Raw genomic sequence first — 12,500 nt, 5'->3', positions numbered from 1 at the left:
GATCCGTGTTGAGGTGGAGAGTCTTCATAGCTGGAACCACGTCAGGTCCGTGAACCCGTCCGCTAGAAAGCTCACTAATGATGACGTCATTACCCTGATCACTGAATTATGCCGCGTCTCCGTTGCTTTACTCTGTGTTTAGAGTAAACTGATGTTGAGAACGTTCTCCTGAAACACATTGAGTTATTTCAGTTCATTTGTTTCTGATTTCATGAGAAGCTGACATGTTGCTTTCCTTTTTGACAGCGGAGAATATTTATGTTGCAGATGAAAATGTAAACTGTGTCGCCGGAGCTCGGTACGGAGCCCATTACGACGCCGCCGGTTCACTTCTCCCCGGAGGGCGTCATGAAATGTCTGCACTGGAGTGTTCCGGAGGAAAGCGTCCATTAAGCCACCGTGAATCCGCTCCTACGCTGTGTCGCCTCACTGCTCCGGCGCAGAGAGAGTTCCAGGTGTTTAACTGCTGCATTTGGGCTTATTGAGTCCCTCACAGCTGACCCAACGTCGTACGTATCACGTCCACTGTGGCTACGCGTCGACATCTTCGCCGCTGTGGGAAAATGAAAGGCAACATTTGCATGAGAGTGTGTCTTTATAGCTCCGCTGAGGACGAGGGTGGAGAGCTTTAACAGCACTCATCATAATGCTGTCTTTAATCATTCATGATGCACCTTTCCATACACATTACTGAATATTTTAAAACCCACTTTTATAGTTTAAATCGTCTGTCGAGAGGCCCGGCTGCTGGTGGAAAGTTTTAGTTCTGTGTGTGTGTGTGTGTGTGTGTGTGTGGGGCTGTTGTCCTGTAGTCCTGTTCACGCCAGAATGCAAAGTGTCCTCCTGCTGCTGGCGGCCGAGCATCCAGCGCTACGAACGTGTGTGTTGTAGTGGTGCGTAACAGGAGGGGAGGGTTTGGTTCAGATACCAGACTCGTTCAGTGTCTTAACATCTGTGGAGTCCAGACACTGGTGGAGGTGGTGGTGCTGATGAGGCTGATAGAATGATGAGTTGATGAAGCTGATGGGTGTGATGAAGGGGAGGTGGAGGGGTGAGTAACAGCAGCATGAAGGTCCTGAAGGTAGAGAGACGGTCATGTTTAAGAGAGACAGCAGCACCATGATAGGCTCACCATGTCATTGTGTTGTTGTGCTATTGGACAAAGGAGACCAGCTGATCAGAACAGCTGACGTCATGATTGACAGCCCTGAACAATAACTCAATGACACAATGAGTGCCTGCATGAGGAGTGATGCAGAGTAAAGCCTGACTCCGCCCCCCGTACGAAGACCTCTGAGATCTCACTCCGGTACTTTAAAGTACTGATAGCAGAACCGTTGACTCTGGACCTTATCGGGCTTTTACTTATTTACAACCGGTTCCCATTTAGAACCCAGTTCTGGAGGACATCCCTAATCATGCCAAGAGTGTTTAGTCAAAGCAAACATTTAAATCTAAATGTAATCATTTCCCCGTTTGCCTTCGCTCATTATCTTTTGGACAGGCGGTTCTGGATGAGTGAGTCGTTTTGCTGAGCGCCACAACATCCCCCTGTCCTTTAGAAACAAGAGCTGCGTCACATATCGATCACGGAACCACAGCTCGGCTCCTCCGGCTCCTCCGGCTCCTCCCCTGACTTCCCAGTGAAGGTCAGAGGGATTCCTCCGGCTGCTTGGGGAGTTTTAGGCAGAGCTGCCGGCAATGAGTTGGATTCGGCGCCACAGTTCAGCTTCAGCGGTTTCTGGCTCTTCCTTCTTCCCCCCATCAGCATAAGTGGTTGGTGTAATCTTCAGGGACAAGTTTTATCAACTCTGATGGAGATATTAATTCAGTTAATTACCTTTTAGTCGAATCGTTTATAACTACTTTTGTTCTAAATTGAACTAATCCCTCTGAATCCCTTTCTGTGACATGATGAGTCCCTCCACCCTCAGGGCGTTAACACCTGACGTCTGTTTTCATCAACTTCATTTATATACATGTTTTTTATCAGCGACTTCATGTGACAGAGTCTGTTTCAGACACATTCCTCCATTTAAAACATCGAGGAGAAACACCTTCAGGACTCGCCGCCAGCCTTAAAGCTGACTCCTCAGAAGATCATTGTCATCTTGATAGTCATGCCTTGTTGATGCCAGGGAGACTCATCCATCACCTGGCATTAGCCCGCCGTCCACTCCATCAGAACCTCCTGTGTGGAAGGTGAGTGAGTGAACAGTGTCGGTATTCTTGTACCGTTCATTTATTTCCCAGAAGGTTTTTACTCTAACCGGGGATCAACCCGCCAACGCCACCTTAAATGTGGTTTCTGTGATTAGGCCTAAAGTGGGCGAGTGTAAACTGCTGTTGTGGATTTGTTGTGCATGTTCAGGGCAGGTTCTGCCCACATTCAGTTTGAACAGAGCCATAATCCACCAAAATGTGAGTGTGTGGTGTCGCAGCATCCTCAGATCTCCAAAAACCAGCAGCTAATCCTCCAGCAGTAAGAGAGCCGGACTAGTCCACACCATACCGATATTCTAGCTTTCCTCTGATCCATCGTCCATGAGGGACACTGGCCTGTTTGTCTCCCATTCATCTTGTCCTGCAAGTAGTGCTGCACCTCTCAACATCTCCCCCTCATCCTTGCATCCATCTCTTTCTGTTGCTCCGTCTCTGTGTCCTCCTCTACACCTTCACATCCTTGAACATTTTCTTCCATCCTTTGATTTTCTGTCACTGTTTTCTCTCTTGACGTCTCCTCTCCTTTCTCCGTCCTGTTTTCTTAACATCCCTCACGTTCCCTTTGGCCTTTTCACTTTCGACCCCATCCCTCCCTGTCACCTGCCCGGCCTGTCCTCCAGCTCTGCCCCACCACCTCCATCCATCCCCCTGCTCTATTGCCCTTCATCTCTGCTAACCTCTGTTTGTCTGACCACCTGTCTCCTCGCCTTGTTTTCTCCTCCTCATCTGTCTCCCTCCACGCCTTCCCACGTTGACATCAGCCTTCATCCCTCCCTCTGTCCTTCACGCTCCCTCTCCTTGTCCTCCACCTCTCAACCTCCCCCCATAACATCTCCTCCCCTCTCCTCCCCGTCTCACCCTGACCCCTGGGTTACCTCCTCCCGGCTCCGTCTCCTCATCTTTTCCCGCTCGTCCCGCCCTCATCTCAACCTCTCCATAAGTATCACTGCCACGCCCCCTTCTCCTCTCCACCTCTCATCTCTACTTCAGCGCCATCATGATTGTCATCACCAGAGAGGTTAAAGATCCTATCATGCTCTGGATGTCATCAGCACACACACACACACACACACACACACACACACACACACACACACACACACACACAGGGAAACATATCGGCACACAAATGCGCTCCGCTCGCATCGTTTCTGCCGGAATCAGAGCCGTGTGTGCTTAATGACTGTGTGCTTGTGTTTGTATAAGTCCGCGATGTTTGTTGATCCTGATGTAGTCTCAGTAGTAATCCCTCATGCAGTGTGGGCACAAATAGCCTGGCTGTTTGGACTGATATCGTCCGTGGGGCTGAAATAATTCTCAGACTGTGGAATGAGGCCAGAATCTGGCTGACCCCATTAGAGCCACCTTACAACTCATTGTGAAGGGGCCCGCCGCTGATCGACAAGGCGAGCTCACCTCCGTCTGACTAATGGCTCCGGACTGACTGGCAGCCGGTCCGTAGTCCGCGGCCAGATGGCCCTAAAGACAAGAGACAATGGCTGCACAGAGGCACACTAACGTGGCATTATCTGCAAACATGATCCATTCTGTGCTAATATGAACATGGCCACAGTTTGTTTTTGCGTTGAAATGTTTATTTTGACAGAGATTTCCATTTTGGTTTCAGGAAACCTCCTGTTCTGGAGAGTAACTGAGAACCTGCATTCTCTCTAGTGTCCACCAGGGGGCGACTCCTCTGGTTGTATAGAAGTCTAGTCTAAAATGACTCTACTTCTCTCTTGATTTATTCCCTCAGTAAACATTGTAAACATGAGTTTATGGTCTCAATCTCTAGTTTACAGTCTTCTTCAACACAGCATATAAAACTGTGTCCACTTCTTTTATAAGGTCAAGGGTCACAAGGTTTGACCACACTAAGCTAAATGTGCTCAATGAACTGAAACGCTGCGCTTAAAATATACTTAAAACTGAACTTAAATCTGCTTGTATGTGTAAATGACCGTTCTCTACCATTTAAACAGCCGTCAAACTAGATTATCTGTACATTTGATGAATTATTATTGAAGACATACACACATGTTCATCGTCGAGGCTACATTCATCAGAACAATATCAACATTTAAGCTCCCTTATGTGGCTCAACATTGAATAAAATGTTTTATTTTGCAACCCTGATAAGATCTGCTGCGACCCCGCTGGGTCCCGTCTTTGGCCAGTCTTTGGTTTAAAGCTTAAGGCTTGACTTACAGTGAGGACTTGAGCTGTGGTCAGCAGTACAGCAGGTTGTCCACTCATCACTAGATCCCGCCTCCTGCAGCTCAGGTGTCGTGGGATCCTGAAGACCGGCCTCAGCTCAACATCTCCTACGTTTAGTAACCGTGTGTCAATTCAAACCAGATGTCATTTTACTTGAGAGGTATGATTCACATTTAGTTTATTCTTCATATTATCTACCCATGGTCTTCCTCGCTGCCGGTGTTGCAGATGTCATCTTAAGTAAAGAGGTACAAATGAAACACTAAAGAGAGAGTTTACATGTTGTACTACCTTGTCATTTGCGAGTGCCTTCATCATCTCAAGTCTTGTATTTCCACATTGCCCCTGAAGGCTGTTTGAGTGAGTAGATTAGATAGAGATAGAGCCGTTGGCTCATTGTATGGCAGCCTCCTCCGTCGCCGTGTGAATGGGTAATGGTTGCAGCGTTAAGCGCTCTGAAAGGCGGCATGTAAAGGCAAGTCCACCCATTCACCGCCGTGTGTCTTTTTACAGTCAGGACTGCGGCTGAAGAGCGACGATGATTTTCATCAGGACAGCGACGTGAGGATGCTGTGGTTTACGTCCCGTCTCCCTTTAAACTGCACCTTTCCAGAGCCCTAACCAAATGAACCCTTGATTATAGATGAGACAATGCCCAGACAAGTTGTACTTGAAAACACCCACAAGCTGCTTTTGTTTGCAGCCCTGAGGACTTTGGGTTGACTTGCCCCAGTGGTTGGTAGAATAGACTCATGAGATTCAGTCAAAAGCAGAATTTAAGCACATCAAGGGCGGTCTTAATTTCCCAAATCTGTTTATAGACTCATCCGGGATCTCTAACTAACGACTCCCTGAGTAGCGCAGACATCAACGGCATCTTAATCTAGAAAAGAAACATACGATGCAATGCATTCTTCAGTCGGTCGATAATCCATCATTTATGATGCAAATTCCTGTCTTTGCTGGAAAGTGTTGCGTCTGTCAGCATGTTGAAGTACAACTGTAGATTGAACAACAATAGACTCCTCTAAAGGGAAGTCATTTGAACCACCCATTCAAAGAGTCACTGTGTTTATATTATGTGCAACGTTCAGGTTTCTGCGTTGCAACCTTGTGATTTGATCTGCTGTCTCGTGCTTTTATTAAGCCGTCTTAGTCTCTTCCATGCTGCTGTTTCAGCGCTTCGGTCTTTCTGTTGTGCACACATGCATCCCTGTGGCCCGGCTCTCATCTCCATAATCCATACATCGTATAGAATATTTCCTTTATAAGTCCTGAGGTCACTGGCCCGGAGCTGATCCCAGTAAAGAGAATAACTGGGATAACCGGGCCGGTAATCTGTAGCGGCTGAAACCGGTTTACGGTTAAAGATCAAGTCATAAATACTGGAGGAGGAAGTGAAGAGCATCAAGGAGAGGAGAATAGAAACACAAAAGAAACGAACCACAACAAATACGGTTTGATTTGATTCATTATGGCCCAACAATTGCAGCAAGTATTGGTCTCCTCTGAGGTCTCAGTCCAGCACAGTGGTCGGTAAGATGCGGCTGGTTTTCCTGAACGCATCAAGCCTTTCAGCCCTACGGAGCCAACGGTGAGCGTCCGATATAAGCTCAGTACTTCAACGTCAGCGATCGGTTCCACACGAGACACACACGGCGGTCTGCTGGGTGAAAGTCCTGCTGGTTTGAAGCGTGAATCCACCCCAACCTCCTCCTCCCTCTGCCGACTTCTTCTCTCTTCATGGGTCGCCTGACTTCGGGGGCAGTTGTTCTGTTCCTCAGTGTCCGACACCCTGAGAATGAGACCGGGCTGTTTATCTCAGTGACACATTTTCATCTAAAAGCCATTACGGAGAAACCAAGGTCACCGTCTTTGTTGCCGGACTACCTGATGTCTGACTGGCTTTTGAACTTGAAAGATGTCAAACCATAACTCATGCAGTCATCTAATAAGTCAAAGTCCAGCGTGGGTTGTTTCATCACACTGTTACTCTCAAGGTGGAGAGCCATCTCTCACGCTCCTTCTTTAATACGCTGCGCGAGTGACATGAAGCCATCGACGCGTCTTCATCAGCTGACCTCACCGGACCAAGAACACAAATCATGACGGCAAACACGCGCGTCTTGTCCAGAGACGTGTTGATGCTGCAGTGAGCTGTGGCTCACATGCTGCTGCTCTGAGGGTTTGTTCTGTGAGAGCCGCTTGCTGTCTCTATCGCAGGGCTTCTCAGCGAGACGACGGGGGACTGTGGATTTATCTCTCGCCGTTGGAATACAGAGCATACATCAAATTGCTTCTATCTCCGTCCAGGGAGAAGCGATATCGTAGCCGGACGCCTTAACGAGAGCAATATAAGCCGATGCTGTATCAGAAATGATGATGACATTTGTGCGCCATAGCCGGGCGATAAAAATGCTAATGTTGTTTGTGTGCCGGTGGAGGAGGTGGCTGGAGGATTAGACTGATCTTATTAGATAAAAACACTGTCATTACACTCATTGCTCGGTAGCCGGTTCTCTGCATGAGAACCGGCGGTACCCGGGGTTCTGTGTAGATGTGACAGGGTTACAACGACTCCATGGGACAAATAGGACGTCTCCAGTCATTGTCCCAGACGGTCCCCTTCGTGGTCCAGGATGCAACACTTAGCTTCTTTTAGCGTTAGCAGCGCGTTAGAGGCTGCGGGGCTGAGCGAGGTGGTCTGAAGCTGTAGAGTCCTGCTTGTTTGTGGATTAGAGATGCCTTGTTAATCGTGTTAGTCAAAGACTCCACCAGGGTTTAATTCACTTTCTGTTCCATCCGGCCAACGAGTGGATAAGGATTTCCTTTAATGCCGAACTAGAAAGAGCCTTTTCGGGAAAATGACGCTTTCTCGTGAATAAATGATGATGAAAGATGGAGAACAGACAGCAGAGGACTCATTTGTAGAAATTAGTCCTCAAACATTTTGGTCTTTTACAGAAAAATCAATCGACTGCAACTTTTACAACGAAATTATCGCCAATTAAAACTTCCACACGTTCCCTCACGTCCAGCTGCTCAGTGTCGAGTGTTTGAAGCTTGATATCACAGCGTGCTATGATGATGATGATGATGATGATGATGATGATGATGATGATGAATACCTGAGAGGAACGTTGGTCAGACTCAACAAGACTTTAAGAAATCACCTCGGGAAAGGTCCATTAGTTCATAACAATATTGAGCGAATGAAATCCAGAACCACTGTAAATGTAGGAGTCGGGGTGTTGGACTGTTGGACATTAAGGTGACATCTGTTCACCATTTCATCGACTTTATGATGATAAAGGACCACAGCTGCCCGATTATAGTTATTTTTCTTCAGCTGTTTTTTAATTACTGGACGACTGTTCTACATCCACCCTCCAGCGGTCTGTTGTTGTCTGGTGGTTCTAACACTCTCTTCCTGTCCATCAGATCTGCATAGTGACTGATGACGAGTCGAGTAACGGGCGACCCCCCCCCCCCCACGGTCCCCCTCATACCACGCTGTTTTACAACAAACCGTTTTTCAAACAGCTGTTGTCAAAAAAGTGTCAAGGTGAACGCTGAGATTGAAGGTGCACACACACACACACACACACACACACACACACACACACACACATACACACACACACACACACACACACACACACACACACACACACACACACACACTCGCTTGTGACCCCTTGACCCCCACAGAACACCTACTACACACCGGCAGAGGCTTAAATTACGTTTCTCACTACAGAGTAAACACGGCGTCCACACGTCCACAGGCCGTCTCCGTGTCCTCCGCCTCGTCTCACGCTCCGGTTACGTCCTGCTGCTCTCTCTCTCGGCCCGACGGTGCAGCTGGTTGGTGAAGTGAGAGGAAGAGAAGGGAGTAATAAGACCCTCCCCCTCGACGTGCACAAACAGGAGAGATGTGAGGTGACAACCGCCTCGCGTCCTTTCCTTCTTCCTTCCTCTATCTTCCACTTCATGTACGTGTGTCTGCTTCAGATCTCCCCCCCGGCCATTCAGGGATTTATCTACAGTGTGACGCTGAGAGAGGACGTGGAGCTGGTGTGTGTGTGTGTGTGTGTGTGTGTGTGTGTGTGTGTGTGTGTGTGTGTGTCTTGTTATCCAGTGCAGGTGATTGATAGGGCTCTTTGTGTTTATCTCATTTTAACCAGGTGCTAATGCCTGCTCCCCCCCCCATGTTCACTCAGCAGCACTCATCCTGCTCCCTTAAAGGAGAGCGGTCGGTCCATCACCGTCCTCCATGGCAGCAATAACCGCGAGGAGAAGGGAATGAGATGCAGAGAGGCTCGTGTCCTTTATGTTCTACATCGCGTTATGGAATCAATCTCAGTTAAAAGCTTTATTTGAATGAGCTCCTACAGAATGTTCCAATTGATTTTAAAAAAGGAAAAACGCTACTGAACTACTTGGTTATGTTCGGCAAAAGAAACTCATGGTTTGTCTTGAAATAACAACGATATTTAAACAAACAAAATGCAACGGAAGTCCTTGGTTCACGTGTGACACAGAGACAGACCTCTGAAACTACACAACAGACTTTCTGGAGACGGGGCTCAAACAGAGAGCTATGAAGTGAGTCTATCAGTTCATTGTGATGTTTTGTCCTTCAATAGAATTGCGTTGGATGAGTTCACCGTTGCGTTGGATGAGTTCACCGTTGCGTTGGATGAGTTCACCGTTGTGTTGGATGAGTTCACCGTCGCGTTGGATGAGTTCACCGTTGTGTTGGATGAGTTCATGAGTTTCAGTGGTGGTCTTTCTCTGGATGCTTCCCAGCAGAACAGCGTTTGCTTTTAAACGTTGTCTTGCTCCACAGGAGCCTCAAATCTCTCCAGAATCAGCCCCACCGGCACCATCCACACCACAGCGTGTGGATCACTTCAAGACGTTTGTTTAACATCTCACTGGAGATACAAAGGAACACTGAAAGGAAGCCGTATCCAGCTTTAAATTGCATTTTTTTTGTTCACATAAATAATTTAAATTAAACCACTTTCCCTCAAGCACCGCGTATCCATTAAAACAGCTTAAATGTAATGCAAACATTAGTGTTATTGGATATTTAGGGCAGGTTTTAGAGAAGCCTCATTAAATCAGATCCATTAAGTGACTTCACATGTCCCGGGTCAAACTGATTTGTATTAATAAACTGCGTAGTTGTGTCATGTTTTGCAGTGTAATGGTTGCTAAGCAGAGGAGACCCCTGGGACACATTTCACAGTCTCCTAAAATATAATAATTCCTAAACAGTGTGTGATGTGTCTCGTGATGTCCGGGTCCCCAGAGTCCCCTCATTACTGAGTGATTACGCCTTAAAGCCAGGAGCAAAGAGCTCCGCTCGTTTACTGAGAGAACTGGTGGAATTAGAAAACAACCGAAGCACGGTTGCTTTTTTTTGGGGGCTTTTCATATCAAGTTTCGCAGCTCATGTCAGGTCTCTGAAGCTTAATTAAGACGCTCTGACTCCAGCTGATGAAAGAGACGCACCTCGTCTCAAGAGCCTGAACCTGTCTCCTGGAAACGACATTCTAACACTAATCTGTTTTCCTAATGACACTGTGATGGGAGGTCTGATCGCTGTCTGCATGATACAGATTCCGGAACGCAAACTTGCATATCTAACGTGACAAAATGTCTTTTGTTAACTTTTACGTTTGCAGGAGACTCCTGGACAAAAGTCCAGTGTTTGGTGTCTCCGCTAGCGCCCGTCCTACTCTCAACAGCCCACTGATTGGGCGGGATGTACAGTTCAGGTAGATTCTATTATCTAATTGTTTTGTAGTTCCCCTCCAGTTTGATTATGTCTGGTGAACTGACTCACATCCATTAAAGGCATTACAAAGTCTCTCCGCACGCAAATGACAAGTTAAGTGCAGAAAGCATCAATAACATCCCATCAACAAGAAGAGCCTCACAGCCATTAGGCAGCTCCGTCTTAACCGTACAGAACATCAATAGCGTGTTGTTAAGAGTGTGTCCTGGCTTTGGTGTGGCAACATGAGGTTTTTAAATACGCGGTGCAAAGACCTACTGCTGTGAAATCAGATGCTAGCTCTAGAATACATGCAGTACGTGAAGATGTGTGACGTGAAGATGTGTGACATCTCTTGAGGGGTTTAAAGACACTTTGACTGTTCCAAATTGTTCACTGAATTCATACCTGGTCTTTTTTCCGGCTGATTATCTGTCCTCTGTACTTTGACAAGCAGCAGGTGTCACGGCAGCAAACACGACAAACACCGGTTTCAAGACCTTGTGTTGTAAAACATAGATTTGAGATGTTCAGGGACATCCTGCTGATTAAAGACATTGCATCTCGATTAAAGAAACTAGTTTCCTTAGTCGTTCAAAAGCAATTTTTATAAAAGTGCTACACGCTAAATTCAGAGCATACCTATGGTTGAGGGATCGCCTCCAAACAGCCGTCAACATGGCTACGGTTGAGCGGGCGGCTAGCAGCTAACGGGGCTAACAGACCTAGCTAGGACAACAGCACTGACAGAGCTAACTAGGGGCGGTTTAGTTTGGAACCAAGTCTGCCAAAAATGGTAAAAATGTGACGGTATACTTGTCTTTCCACAGTACTGCAGGTACCTGAAGGGTACAACAAATCTGTGTTGAAGTTGGCAGGAGGAGAGCTAGCAATGTTAGCTGCTAAGTTAGCAACGAAGCTAGCAGCTAAGCTTACGTTTAATTCTTTTGGAGGAACTTGAGGTGAACCATCATGGATTCATAATACATTTGCAAAGAAAGAAAGTGTAATAAAGCAGCAGTGTACACTGAGGCATGCAGGGTTCATTGTTTTGTTTGTTTACCATAATGCTGCATCATTTGTAATGGACGCTGAATTAACGCTCCATGTTCATACCTTTTATTGCACAGTAAGCGTGTTTTCAAAGGCTTGCTTGGATTAAGTTCTCAGTGCAGTGCTTCTGTCTTATGGAGGCTTTACTTCTGTGCTGTTCTACAAGCAGGCCTGTCAGTCGGGTTACAGAAGAGTCACAAACACTTGCTCTTTTGCCTCGGCTAGCGGTCATATTCATCTCTTTTATAGCAACTATCGGGGTTAAACTACACCTTAATGTGTTTCCGTGAGAAGGCTTTATTAGCCCCCGCGCCTCCATCTCAAACACATTACCACATCAGTCTTTAACGGATAAGCAAAGAGCTCCCGCCCACTCCCTCTCCGGAGTCTTTAAGCGCGCTGCAGTTGGCGGTTGTCCAGTGGTCATTTAGCTCATGTGGCTCCCAACATTCGGTTTAACGCGCCCTTGAAAACAATAACAATAAAGCAATTCCTCCTCGCGGCCTCCGAAAAGCAGGCGTGCACAGTGGTGGAGCGTTAAGCGTTTTGATTTGACCTTTTAAATGAGCGGGATGGTCTCTGGAGATCAAAACCACTTTTGGGAGAAGAAGCGGCTGCACCAGCAGAATTTGCTGGAGCTGGTAGTGAACAGTGAAACATATGAAGGCCACTGAAACACACTGAACATCACAGTTTGTCGTCGGAAAGCTGAGCATGAAAAAGGTTTACGTTCATACAACATGGACACTCCTTCCCACACACCGTTGTGTACTTATGACCGCGTCCGTCATAGTTTGCTCTATTTTTACTTTTGTGTTTTGGTCATTTCCTGTTTCAACATGACAATGAACCAAGCCTGACCGGTCTGCACCGGACCCCGGCCTCAACCCCATTCAGCACTTCAAGGGTGAACTGGAACGCCACTGTGAGCCAGAACTGAGCACCCGACACCGGTGTTGGACCTCACTTACGCCCGACTTTTAGACTAGTTTACTGAAATACGCTGTTTTGTTTCTTCTTGCTGGCCTCTGAAGCTGACAGAAGGCCGCATTTGGTTTGTGTCCGTCCTGCTCTCCTGGGGGTAATCAGTGCTGCAGAGGAGCTAATGATTTGGGTGTGGTCTGTACATCGACACGTCAGGGTGATGGATTCATCAGTTAGTGAAAGCTTGAATAATCAATGGACACATTAAAGAATTAATTGATGGACGGATGGATGG

General features: G+C 47.0%; 1 protein-coding gene across 5 annotated transcripts in view; it reads left to right on the top strand.

The window, feature by feature from the left end:
- The window catches only part of si:cabz01090165.1 (uncharacterized protein LOC100333421 homolog), a 254,108-nt gene that overhangs the window by 13,445 nt on the left and 228,163 nt on the right, over positions 1-12,500 (top strand). The gene's annotated exons all lie outside the window — the stretch shown is intronic.

This window comes from Cebidichthys violaceus, unplaced genomic scaffold (assembly GCF_023349555.1).
Source record: "Cebidichthys violaceus isolate CVI_PGR_0920_01 unplaced genomic scaffold, fCebVio1.0.p SCAF_1, whole genome shotgun sequence".
Classification (NCBI taxonomy): Eukaryota; Metazoa; Chordata; class Actinopteri; order Perciformes; family Stichaeidae; genus Cebidichthys; species Cebidichthys violaceus.
The sequence above is the reverse complement of the archived record's forward strand: the minus strand, read 5'-3'. Positions and strand labels throughout refer to the sequence as shown.